We start from the raw sequence: 13,330 nt of genomic DNA, 5'->3' as shown, positions 1-13,330 counted from the left end.
GAGGATGAAACCGGGTGTCGACGGTGCGGTCGTAACTACCAGTAGAGAGCTGAGTCGACGGTTGGCGTGTAGCAAGAGTCGGAGCAGTGGGCGCACAAGGCGAGTGCTTGGCTGGCGCACGGCGCAGCCGTGTGGGCGGGCAAGACAGCGAACCAAGTATCGTGGGAATAGTCGTGTGGGTGGGGCAGAAAACCAAGAAATCGGTTATGGCGTAGAGGGTGGGAGTCAAGAAATCAAGAAAGATGAGGGCGATGGGAGGGCGAAGGGGAGGACGAAGGGGAATCAAGGTGATATGGTGAGATTAAGAAATCAAGAAATCATGAAATCAAGAAATCAAGAGGAAAGAAAGGTGGACGATCAAGAAAGGCAAGAGGAGGCGGTTGGGAATCAAGAAACGATGGGGAAAGGGGGGTGGGCAATCAAGAAAGGCAAGAGGAGGCGGTTGGGAATCAAGAAACGATGGGGAAAGGAGGGTGGGCGATCAAGAAAGGCCATAGGAGGCGGTTGGGAATCAAGAAACGAAGGGGAAAGGAGGGTGGGCGATCAAGAAAGGCAGGGGTAGGGGGAGGGCGATCAAGAAAGGCAGGGGTAGGGGGAGGGCGATCAAGAAAGGCAAGAAGAGGTGGTTGGGCGATCAAGAAGGGCAGGGGAAGGGGAAAGGGCGTTCAAGAAAGGGTAGGGGAAGCGGTTGGGCGATCAAGAATTTCAAGAAAATGGAGGATGAGAATGGGTGGCAGTCAAGAATCGGCGGGAAAGATCAAGAAATGGGGTTAGATGATCAAGAAGCGAGGGTGAAGGGGTGGCGTCCAAGGAAATGTGGTTGAGATGGGCTGGATGAAGGAGAAGGGGGCGGGGGTGGATGTTGTGGAAGGTGGACAAGGGGGGGGATCAAGAACTTGGCTGGCGTCGGGTTCTTGATGGTCAGGGCAATGCTCCCTCGATGGAGCGGATTCCCAGCTTGGTCGCGGCGTCGATGACGTTCAGGAACCTCCAAGAATTCCTGGAGTGATCTCGACGGAGACTCTTCTCAGCCCTGAAGGACAGCGACTTCTTGAAAATCTTTAACCCGTGCCAGAGTGATCTCGACGGCACGCTTCAGCACGATCCTCCCGAAGTGATCTCGACGGGAGATACGTGGGCTCTACCCACGGAGTGATCTCGACGTGGGGTGGGGCTAGCCAAACCCCCTACACTACTCTCTACGATAGGGGGGAGACGAATTGTGAATAAACTTTTCAACAATGACTCCAAGGTGTTCCTTGGGCATGCCATCCCCTTATATAGTGAGGATGGGTGCCAAGTGAACGTGGGAGAGGACGAACCGTCGCGAGACGTGGTTCGGCCTCCCTTACAAATTCAAAATACAAACATAAAAAGTAAAAATGACGAGGACGGGGCCCAACAACATTGGCCCAGTCCACGAATCCAAAAATACAAACACACATGAAAATGAGCATAAGTAAAAAGATAAAAGTTCTTACGCGGGGTACTTAAACCCCGGGTGGCGAGCGTCGGCGTGAGCTGCTCGGCGTGGCTGACGACATCCCGTCGCGTCATCCTCGAGATGGTTCTTCGTCATCGTGGCGTCGTCCTCGAGATGGTCCTCCATCAGAAGGTATTCCTATCAACCAAAAATTAGAAAATATTGGACATAAATTTCAAGCAGAATCCATACTAAGTGCTGACAAAGTTCTTTTTTCCAACCTAGTGGCTGTCATCTATGAGCAACCCTAACTACAGGCTTCGAGGATTATTGCCCTTATGTGAGTGAAGAGGAAGGATACATCATGATCAATGCTACGAGCCTCGAGCAAAAGATGCATCATCATTTTCCATTGTTATTTTTTATCACTCCTACAGCCAAAATTTGTTGTGTGAGAAAATTTTCAGTACTTTAATTTTCATGTTTAAGTTATTTTATGTAAAACAGATTTTTTTAGTTTGAGATTTTACCGATTAATTACGCTTTCCATGAAACATTCTTCAGCCATTCCAGATGGCCCATCTAATATTTTGATAGCTTTATACTTCCACCCTAGGAAATGAAAGCTTAGGTTTGATGCATACCCCATCAAAGTGTGCAACTACTTTTATAGAAATTCACTGAGCAATCCAGGAGTTTAATGTTCTCATCGTCCACTTGGATTCTAAATCTGATCACAACAGTGATGGCAAGCCACGTGCAGTGTCGAACAATGTCATCTAGGAATGCATTAGCAAGAATGCACATAGTACTTCCCAGATCAGCGTGATTGCTCTCTTGCGAATGAATGTTATTTGCTTGTGGTGGCACCAATCGTCATCTTGGGTTTTTGGTGTTATCCAACTTGGAAGGATCCTCTCTGATAATCTTCTCCAACACACTATCCATACAACTGAAGATATGGATACCTTCTTGAATGACCTATTGTATGGGCTAGATCTTTGCAAACTACAAAGTTATTTTAATTGTCATTGTAAATTTAATTTACCTACAATCAAATAAATTTGATAAAATTTAGAGTAAGGTCGTCTCCGCAGGGACTGGCCTTTAGAGATGTTTTTAATTATTGAGTTGTTAGTTAATAAGCTATAATAATAATAATTAAGATAGTAAGTCTAATAAGAAATAAGTAGTAGTAAGTAGATAGAATAATAGGTGAATAAGAGAAATAGAGAAGAGATAATTTCAGATATAATATGTATATATATATTATAGATACTACTAATAATAAAGAACTAGGATATTAGATATTATAGTTAAATATGGTAGTAATATAGTTAGTGAAGAAGTAGATTATACTTAATAAGAGTAATTAATGCAATAAGAGTAAAGAACAGGAAGAATAAAAAGAAGAATAGAGTAGAAGTTGATATCTAGGGAAGTAATTAGATAACTAGGGGGAGAGTAAGTGATTATCTATAGCAATATACTAAGTAGTTAGATGGGTATATATATATTGGGAGAGGATAAAGGGGTTAGTTGTAATAATTACGAAGTATTTATAGTTATATAAAATTGCCTATAGTTATAGAATTCTGTATATAGATTTAACAGTTAGTCTATAACTATATCTATTGTTATGCTTTTTTATTTTTTTTATAGTCGAAAATAGGGAGTAAAGGGACAGTTCTGTCAAACTCCCTTGAGGGGTTCGACAGAATTCCGGAAAAGGAAATCAAATAGGATAGATATATACATTATATGAGTATAAATAATAAGAAATAGAAGTAATTCCGTTGAAACCCAAGATGTGTCGGAATGCCTATAAGAGATCGAGCTAGGAATAAGGATATATATGTATATATTTTAGATTTTTATAAGGATGAAGGGATAGGGTCTAAGTTCGATTACTTGATATCTTCAAATGCACACATGTTACTCGAAGAAATACCTAAACAAAATCAATCCACAAAAATGCAACGGAATTTGTCTTCTCTTCTATTCAGTTCAAAGCTAATCAAAATGAAAATATACTTTACATAATTTTCTACCAGATTAAGCAGAGGTTTCACTTGATTCTCCCTGAGTTGATGCGCAAGGGTTGCGGCGCTAGGTCGTCGCCGCCTAACCTTGGTGTGCTGCCCCCTTGGCACTTCTTCTCCGTGCTGGCACAAATCATCATCTCCCTCAGCTTTCTCTTGTGCCGTCTGGAGCTCTAGGAGCCGTCGGAGGGTTGTCATGGCCCTCCTCTTGCTTTGCCAGCCTCAAAAGGATCCTTTGCCATTTGAACAACTCAGTTGAAGAATGCTTGAATTAGGGGCCTTCAAGCTCCCTTCAATAACTTGGGAAGGAATCCCATGCCATCCGATAGAGGGCGATGAACCTAGACGTCCTCCCATACTGTTGGATGGCTTGGCGGTTCCGCCTCGCCTACTGAAAAATTGGCTGTGATGTTGACAACCAAGGGTGGGGATGGACAAAACTTCCCTTGGTCGTTTGATCTGTCTTTTAATAGGTCCAACAGCTGCCATTAAATCACAGCCCTGGACCCTTCTTACGGTGTACCCCCATCTTTGCTCTATCAGCGCTTTGTCAGCCCCGTCAGCAAATTCCTCCTTTGATTTGTCTACCGAGGGGTCCTGTGATCCTCGTCATCCCCAATAGCCAATATGAAGGCCTGAAAAAAAAAAAAACAGGTTAAATAGGACGAGATAGATCACACCATCCGATCTTTTTTAAGGAAATTGAAGGAATGAGACCATATCCCGTTATTTAAAATAAGTCCCAAATGACACGTGCTTCAGGTCGGGTCGACTTGAAACCCAGTCATGTTGCTTCTCAGCCCAGCCAGGTGTGAAGGTTAAAAAGAACAGGGGATATAATCCCATAATGGAGGATTTTAAAACACAAGACGATAAAAAAACTGAGACGTATATATTATATTGATTAATACAATTTACCGCTCTATGTTCGGACTTCCTTATGGGCCTTATATTGGTGAGCCTCCTCCATTAGGGTGTGATGTGCTTTAAGTCTCTGGGTGCCTCCTCTTGCTTGCTGCAGGTGGGCTTGAGCGCCCCGCGTTTGCCCGCATGTGACCGGCTTGGGCGCTGAAGTGCTTTGTTGGCCTTTAAATGGAACCTTTTTTATTCTTTATTTCTTACTCTCTCCTTCTCACTTTTATTTTCTTTTCTTCAACCTTGACTTTACCCCTGAAATAGCATAGATGACATACTAAATAGAACATAAATACCATTATATTCACCTTTTAAAATATATTTTACTATGAAATACTCAACGTTGTAGAACAGGTAAAAAAGACATTAGATATGTATTTTTTATCACTTGCTCCATTTAGTGCACGAAATGCAAAATTCTTGTAAAGTTGAAGATCACACACATGAAATGTAATGACTTTAAAATATGTATGTTTACATACCACATTTTGCGTCTATTAATAACATTCCCAAACAACCTCTCCATACTGCTATAGATACTGATAGCTTGTTGAATGACCTATTGAATGGCTTACATCTTTGCTGGAAGGCCCGCAAGCTGCTTTTTGGTTGCGCCCACGATTTTTACCATCTTAAATATTATTTCACCTTTAAAGGATTCTAGTTTTGGTTAATTCTCTAGGAAACACCACTGAAGATTAGACTTTGAAAATTAAAAATAACCATCTTGCTATAGTAAATCTCTTTCCTATCTTTGTCTCCTCCTTCAACCTATCCTTTTCTACTTAATATTTTACCAAGCATCATATCCTCTATCTAGAATGAGCCAATAAGTTTGTTGTGAAATACTTACCATCCCAATTTCATATCTATGAGTTGTTCGTGTTGGGTTCTAGAGGCTTTGACATGGATGAACAAACCAAAACATTAAACATCAGAAGAATTAGACGGAATTGAATGACATCGATAAAATTATTGAAATGAAGTACCTTTGAACGCATTGCATCCATGATTTCTTAGATCCCAGAGCGAGACAAGTCGAGCTGCTCAAGTGTGTAGCTTATAGACATATCCATGTGGTCCTCGGCATGTTGGATCTCCTCCTTCTCGTTGACGAGCCTTGTTCACTCTCTGTCAATGTTGTTACACTGTCCTGATCAAATCAAGAGTGGAGAGGAGTCATGGGGAGAGGGGAGAATAAGGGGAAGGCCCTTGAACATTTCTGGCCTGGGTGAAGTTCGCTTAGGGCCTTCCCCTATTTATACTAAGTGGGTATTTTTCATAAAACCCACAAAACTTAAGTATATCTTTCGATGTCCAACGTCCATTTACATGTGACCCTCTAAGCCCATGTATCAGTCTAGTAAATGACTCAAGTAGCCCAATAACCTTTATTGGCGTTCCAAATTAATTAACTATATTAGCATATAGATAAATTAATGTCAGATTGATTTAACCCAATCGATAGATCGAGTCTTCAACACGTGGGATGCCAAGCTACACCTCGTGCTCTAGATGATACAAAGGAGTGTATATCAACTCACCCATGGAACATGTTCATCATCAGTTACCGTGTATGTATAATCCCTCATTCACTTGATGCTCCTTGGATTACTTAGGGTATGGTCAGCCGTTAAAACCTAATTGGTCATCCAATTTAGTACTGATGCGCTTGGAAATCATCTATCAAATTCAAAATAGCAGAAAAAAATTAAATATTACTCAATCTATCAAATTCAATTTTCAAATATTTTTCCATCACATTGACTGTTCAATTACTATTATCAGTATCCTCTTACGCATTTCATTATCTGTATCATTCTAACACATCTAATATATGTCAGCATTATCCCTTATCAACCAAAGAAATGATATCCATATCAATATCAGAATCTATGTTTCTAGTGTCCTAATTTTCAAGGATAACAAATATCATGATATTTGATTAGGGATACTAGATTACCCTAGTGAGTAGTGTTCACCCATCACATGCCAATATCCAAATGGATGCCAAATTTGATCTCATAAGGGGGCAAAAAACTCATTTTTTTCCTTAACCAATATTCACATATCTGATGATAATACACGATATTGGTTGTTATAGTACTAATGTATGATATCACAATATGTCCTAATTTCTACGTCCGCCTTGGTTTGGACCTTTGGACGCTAATATCAGATATCACGTGTGGATATAATTTTTCCAATATCGTACATATGTTATTTAATATAATTCAAATAAGTTTTCATGTATGTACAAAACCAAAAAATGTGTGTGGTAGCTATGATAGATGATTAAATATGCATTCTTATGTCAAGATTAATGGGTCTTAAGCTAATTGATAATATAACTTAGAACTAGACATAATTACTTTTTGATCATTGGCTTTCCCACTTATCATACTGGTGAGATACATGTCAGGTTTAGTGAGAAAAAAAAGGCAGGCGAGGCATGATATCTTCTCACTATTATCATTCTTTTTGCCTTCATCTACATCATCTCATCGCATCATTGTCATTAGTAGCATGAGAGTAGTTTTCTATGAGATTACTTGATCAAATACCTCTTTGTTTATAATGCTTCCAATTTTTTCACCCCTTTTTTTAAAAAAAAGTAAAGAGAAACAAGAAAAAATAAGAAGAAAAAAATGAAGAAGAAAAAGAAAAAAAAGGGGTTTCTCGTTCCGAAAGCTAGAGGAATTTATTGCTCACGCTTAGGAGACAAGCACTTATATAATCCATCATCATCATCATAATTCTCTACTCCTTTCTAGTGTATTCCACCACCCTATGTTATTGGGAGTAAGATATCTAAGTATTACCTATCCACCCGACATCCCTTACCTACCCTTACCCATTCTTTTGAGCCATCCACCATTCACTTCTTTCCTTTCCTTTAGTTATATAGGAACTCCATTAGCCATTATTTGTTGATACACAGTTGATATTTTCTGCTCAAAGAAGAGGAGTATAATGTTCACCTTTTAACTTCAAGGGAGAGGAAGGCCAGTAGGGAACCCCAGAGGTCACCATATTTATCACAAGTGAGAGAGAGCCCTAGATTCAAAATAAAGAGAGCACCTCCATGATTATAGTATCATACCCCTACGAGAAGTAAGCTTCCCACCTCATGACCACCAGATTTTTCCAAAACCATGATGTAATTCATCATTTGTGTTCTCTCAATGCTTTTATATGATCACAATTTACATGTATATTTGCATTAAATCACTCATATTTTCATGTTATCAAGCTTAAAATTCTTACTTGATATCATAAACACTTCATTTGTAGGATCACAATGTTCTTAATAACCCAAGGTATCATAAAAGCCATTGCTAAGGGATTAAAAATGATTTAAGTTGGGGGGTCTAATAACATGCATATTTAATACTTTAATATGATCACATTTACATGGATAGCGTGGCGAGCGACGTGGCTGCGCTACGCGAGGCGATGTGTACAAGTGGACCGTGCAAAACAACAAGGCGCTTGCGTGGCAGCCATTGAGAGGACGAGAAAATGGGGGCAGGCATTGAAATGGTGCGCGCTGATGTGCCACCACGTTAGCAACAAGAGGAATATTTTTTTCTCTTTTTGTTTTTTTTTTCTTTCATTTCATTTTTTCTAGATACACATGGACTCCAAAAAGCACATGCCAAGCGCGGAATACCAAGCACGGAATACCAAGCGCTTTGATTTCTTAGCGGAAATAGAAAACAAGGACGCTGATGAGGAGAAAGAGAAAGAAATCAAGGGCTAGGATTGTCTCAACTTCAAACGGCCATAACTTTTGATCCACAGCTCCAATTGAGCTAAAATTTTATGATTACTTCGTCTTTCTGATGGGGGACCATCCCGGAGACGTCACGACCGGACGACATCAGCCTCGCCGAGCTGCTCGCGCCGATGCTCGCCACCCGGGGTTTAAGTACCCCGCGTAAGCATCCCTATCTTCCCTGTTTTTGTTTTTGTTTGTGTTTGTGTTTTTGGAGTTCATGGACTGGGCCAATGTTGGGCCTAGTCCTCGTGCTTTACCTTTTATTTTTCAGTTTTGTTTTCAAATTGTAAGGAGAGGCCGAACCACGTCTCGCGACGGTTCATCCTCCCCCCACGTTTCCTTGGCACCTATCCTCACTATATAAGGGGATAGCATGCCCAAGAGAACCTCTGAGTCATTTGTTGAAAAGAAATCCAACTTGTGTCTCCACTATCATAGAGAGTAGAGAGTAGAGAGGTCCGACTAGCCTCGCCCATGTCGAGACCACTCCGTGGATAGAGTCCTCGTCGTCACGTTGAGATCACTCCGTGACAACGTGTCCAAGCGTACCGTCGAGATTACTCCGGGACGAGTAAAGAATCCAAGAAGTCGTCGTTGTCTGGAGCTGAAGAAACATTCGTCGAGATCACTACGAGGGAGTCTTAAGCTGCAGGTTCGTCGCTGACGATCACCTTCCACGGGATTATTCAAGATCCCACCAAGGTTCCCAAGAGGGCCCAAGAAACCATCTTCTTGAAGGATTCTTGGGCGGTTACAGCCCAAGAAGGCCCATCCTTGGGCCCCAGATCCGCTCTATCGCCGTCATCACCTCCGTCGCCGCCGTCGCCTCTGCAACCGTCGCCCTCCACCGCCGCCGACCTCGGCTCCTGCCAGCGTCCGTACGCCGACCGTGCCCGCTCGCCGCCCACATTGGCGCATCGCCCGTGCGCCGCCCGCGCCGCGCCGCGCGCGCCACCTGCGGCGCCTCGCTCGCGTGCCGTGTCCGCGTGCCCAGCGCTCGCGCCCGCACCCGTGTCCGCGTGCCCAGCGCTCACGCGCCCGCGCCCGCGCGTCCCGCGCTCGCGCGCAACCCGCGCCGCGCGCCCCGCACACGTGCACCCGTGCTAGCGTGGAGCCAGCGTCCGCGTGTCCCGCGCCACGCGCCCAGCGCCGCGTGCCCGCGCCCGTGTGCCCTTGCGCCCGCGTGCCCCGCTCCGCGTGCCCCGCGCCCGCCCGCCGCCCCGCACCCCACGCCCGCCAGTATCCGTGTGCTGATCCGCACCGGCGCCTCCATCCGTGCCCGCACATCGAGCAGCCGCCTGTTCTCGCCATCCGTTGCCAGTCCTAGCTTCATCATCGACTTGGGTGCAACTTGCGCCGTGGACTATCGACCAATCAGGTACCCACCCGTCTCTCCTCCATCAATACCCAGTATTATTACATGTTCCAGTCTCGTCTTCTGCTATCACGTCCTCTGCCAAAATTACAACTCTTGATAGGATAGCCACTTCGCCGAGTAATAGGATTTACTTGTGGTTGAAAGGGTGATCGTTGACCTAGACGCCGAACACCTTAGGGCCGTCAAACGCCCCTCTCATCTTAGACGTCTAGTTGGTCACTAGGGTCATTGGGAGTTTGAGTTTTTGAATCTTGAACTTCATTCATATAAATCTTGAACCCGTGCGTCTACTCCTGTGACGTAATACGAGCCGACCGATCCCGGGAGGTCGTATTACATCACTTTCCCTCCTCTGTCCATCCATATCTGATCTATAAATAGAGGCACAGACCATTGTGAAATTCATCTTGAACTTGCTTCCTACTTGTGTGTGCTGATTAGAAGATAGTGAGTTTTGAGATCCATCAAGTGTGTTCTTGGTGTCTTGGGTGTGCAGGAAGAAGCATTTGAGAAGAGGGGGAGCTTATCGGTTCTCATTAATCACCGTGATCTTGGTGAAACATAAGGATCTAAGGTAGGTGTCATGACGTATGTTGTTTCTCTCCCGACATCATTGTTATCGTAATTATATCTTCTTAGCATCCTTTGATATATCATTTCGCTTACTTATGTCCCCATCTTTACCATCATATCATTCATGCATTTGATCACTATTGTATCCGTCGCATCCTCTACCTTATTCTCGTAGCACTTTGCGTAATTCTACTGTTATTTCCTCCATATCACTATCTCTCCTATTCTTTTCTTGTATTTATCTCTTCTCGTACCGACAATCACTATAGTGAGAAAATTAAATCCTTAGTCATTGTTCCCTGTGGAGAAAATCCATACTCATCACTAACTAAATATTCTTAATTAAGTACGGTTAAATATGTTTTTATTGAATAATCTCAATTACCAACCACGAATTAAAACCCCTAAAATCGAGATCATCATTTGGTACCGTTGCGGGGGAACGGTGGCCATTAGGGATTTATTTTCTTTCTAGTGATTTTTTCCCGTTATACTAATATCCTCTTAGGGTAATTAAGTATGCCAAGGATGAGGAAATCATCATTCTCAGGTATGAATTTTTTTCTTCCTAATGCTACTCTTAGATGTCTTTTTATAATTTTGTGTTTGATACCATATTATGATTTCAAATCTTCCTAAAAAAATTATAAATTATGTGAGAGGAGATATGAGAGAAATTTTAATCCACATTTATGTGAACCTTTTCATTTTGATTTTCAATCCTCTTAAAAAAAATTTATTAATGTTCCTAGTTATTTTAAAAATCATGAAACTTCTTATAGTCATCATCTTCAATCTTCTCATAATATCCAAATGCACGAATAGTCTAAAAGTACGCACAATGATTATGCATCGATTCAAAATCAAATTTCACAACTTGATGATTCAAATGAAAATGATCAATATTTAATCGAGTATTTTAATAAGTACAACGAGGAATTTAAATATAAATGTATTTTTACTTCATAATATGGTTAAAAATATATTTCCTGAAATTGACATTTACGATAAAGGAGAGTATTATCAAAAAATTATGAACTTTCTACTAGATGTCAATACTTTATTGCCGAGATTGTTCGAAGAATGTAGTGAAATTGGAAAATTTTATTTCAAAAGAAAAATGAACAAGATAAAAATGGAGATTTGTTTTGCTAAACCATATTCATATAATGGTGAAGAATCAGATGAGGACTACTTTGAAGAAGATTTGGTTGAATGTAATACAAACAAATGTGTTGAGGTTTCTAATAATGTGGTTGATAATGAAATTTCTATTTCAAGTGATATAATCTATAATGAAGAAAAATGAGTTTTTGAACATAAAGATGAAACTATTTCATATCCTCTTGTTGAAACTTTGAGCTTTCAGATTCTACTTTCAGATGCTCCGTCTATGGATAGAACTTATGAAAATGATATATTCTCAAGAAAGGAATATTTTGATGAAGATATTTTATGATATTCAGATGTTATTTTTGTATTTTCAAAGTAATCAGTTTCTTGATGAATATTCCGATCCACGTCCAACTATAATAGAAAGTAACCAAATTTCTTGATGGAGTTCAGGATCATGATATTCAAACTTTGACTATACAAAGAGAAATAATTTTAGAGAAAAGTTCTCATGCAGGAGTAAATAGAAGAAATTTGAAGAAAATATTTTTTACTGATTGGCATGACCATTTATTTAATTTCAGAAATAGTTTCTTCAAATACTTACTATATTCAAAGGATGTCATTACAATGTGTAGCTTAATAAACTATTTATCATCTAGATTAGGATGTAGCAAATAGTTCAAGTGCAATCCTGACAATATATTTTTCAAATTCATGGAATGGTAATCCCACTATGTAAAACATATTTCTCATAAGCTACACATCGCCAATCATCAGCGATCACAACGATTTGTCACCGTTCGACGAATCGAATGGCGACACGTGGCGGCACAAATAAAAGGACTAAAAATATATTTCAAAAATTCATATTAATTCACATAAAATCCCAAAAATACATAGAAATATATTTTTTGATTCAAAAAAGCATATCTTATTCTGTCTCAAAAATTATATTCTTATTGAATCTATTGTCAGAAAATTCCCAAAAAATACACAAAAATGTAGAAAATTCATAAAATCATTCTAAACATATATTTAATCATTTTAAGCTTGATAACATGCAGATATGACTGATTTAATGCAAATTGACATTTAAATGTGATAATAATAAAGTACTTAATGTGCATGTTATCAAGGCAGCAAAATATGGGATCACACACACTCAGCCGTATGGTGCAGGGACGCGGATGGGACGGGGCGAGGACGGGACAGGATGAAATTCATCCCGTTATACGTCCAATGTTAGCGTAGGGACGAAGGACTGGGATGGTTTTTCGTCCCATTCAGGCTCAAAACCGTCCCGTTCTTTCTCCCGGATGAAAAATATTAATAAAGGAAATTTTTTTATTTTAAGCTTTCCTCTTTGAAACGTGAAGTCTCCGCACCTGACAGATTTAGGACATCCTCTTGGACTCTGAAGGAAGAAGAAGACCACCAGGCACAGGGCGCTCCTCCATCGCTTCTTTGACGTAGAGGTATGTTCGCAGATTGATTGTCTCCGAATATTCTCCTCTGACTTTATCTCTTTCAATGGCTTCATTATTCTGTCTCTGTATTGCATCCCATTTTTTCATAGTTCGATTGATTCCATTCCTTTGCGCCATTGAGGGATATGTGCATTTGTGCCTTTGTCGTGATCATCGCACTAGCCTCTTTTGTATATATAATCTGTGGAACTCCAAAATGTACAATTTGAGAAATTTGTATTTCATTGTGTTGGTGAAATTTTTATTGCGGGAGCGAATGATATTGGTATGAATTTGTGTTGGATTTTGTATGAGTTTAGTTCATTATTTTTTTGTTAGATCTATAATTTTTGGACAATAATTCCCATTCATCGCATGATATTTTGGGTTCAAATTTTGCTAATCCTCTCTTACCCATGAAACCAGCATTTATTTCATTACTCACACAGTCACACAAAAATGACATTCCAACGTGAGTTTTCTGAAATACAATGGATTCTCACAAGCATAGTGTGGTGAAATCTGTAATGGAAGGTTCAAAATTTATCACAATTTAATTTCATACATTTTTATTGGTCAGTTTTCTATTAAATATTTTCCTTCCATATATTGTCTTCCAATTGTATGTCCACATAT

This window comes from Wolffia australiana, chromosome 19 (assembly GCF_029677425.1).
Source record: "Wolffia australiana isolate 7733 chromosome 19, ASM2967742v1".
Classification (NCBI taxonomy): domain Eukaryota; kingdom Viridiplantae; phylum Streptophyta; class Magnoliopsida; order Alismatales; family Araceae; genus Wolffia; species Wolffia australiana.
The sequence above is the reverse complement of the archived record's forward strand: the minus strand, read 5'-3'. Positions refer to the sequence as shown.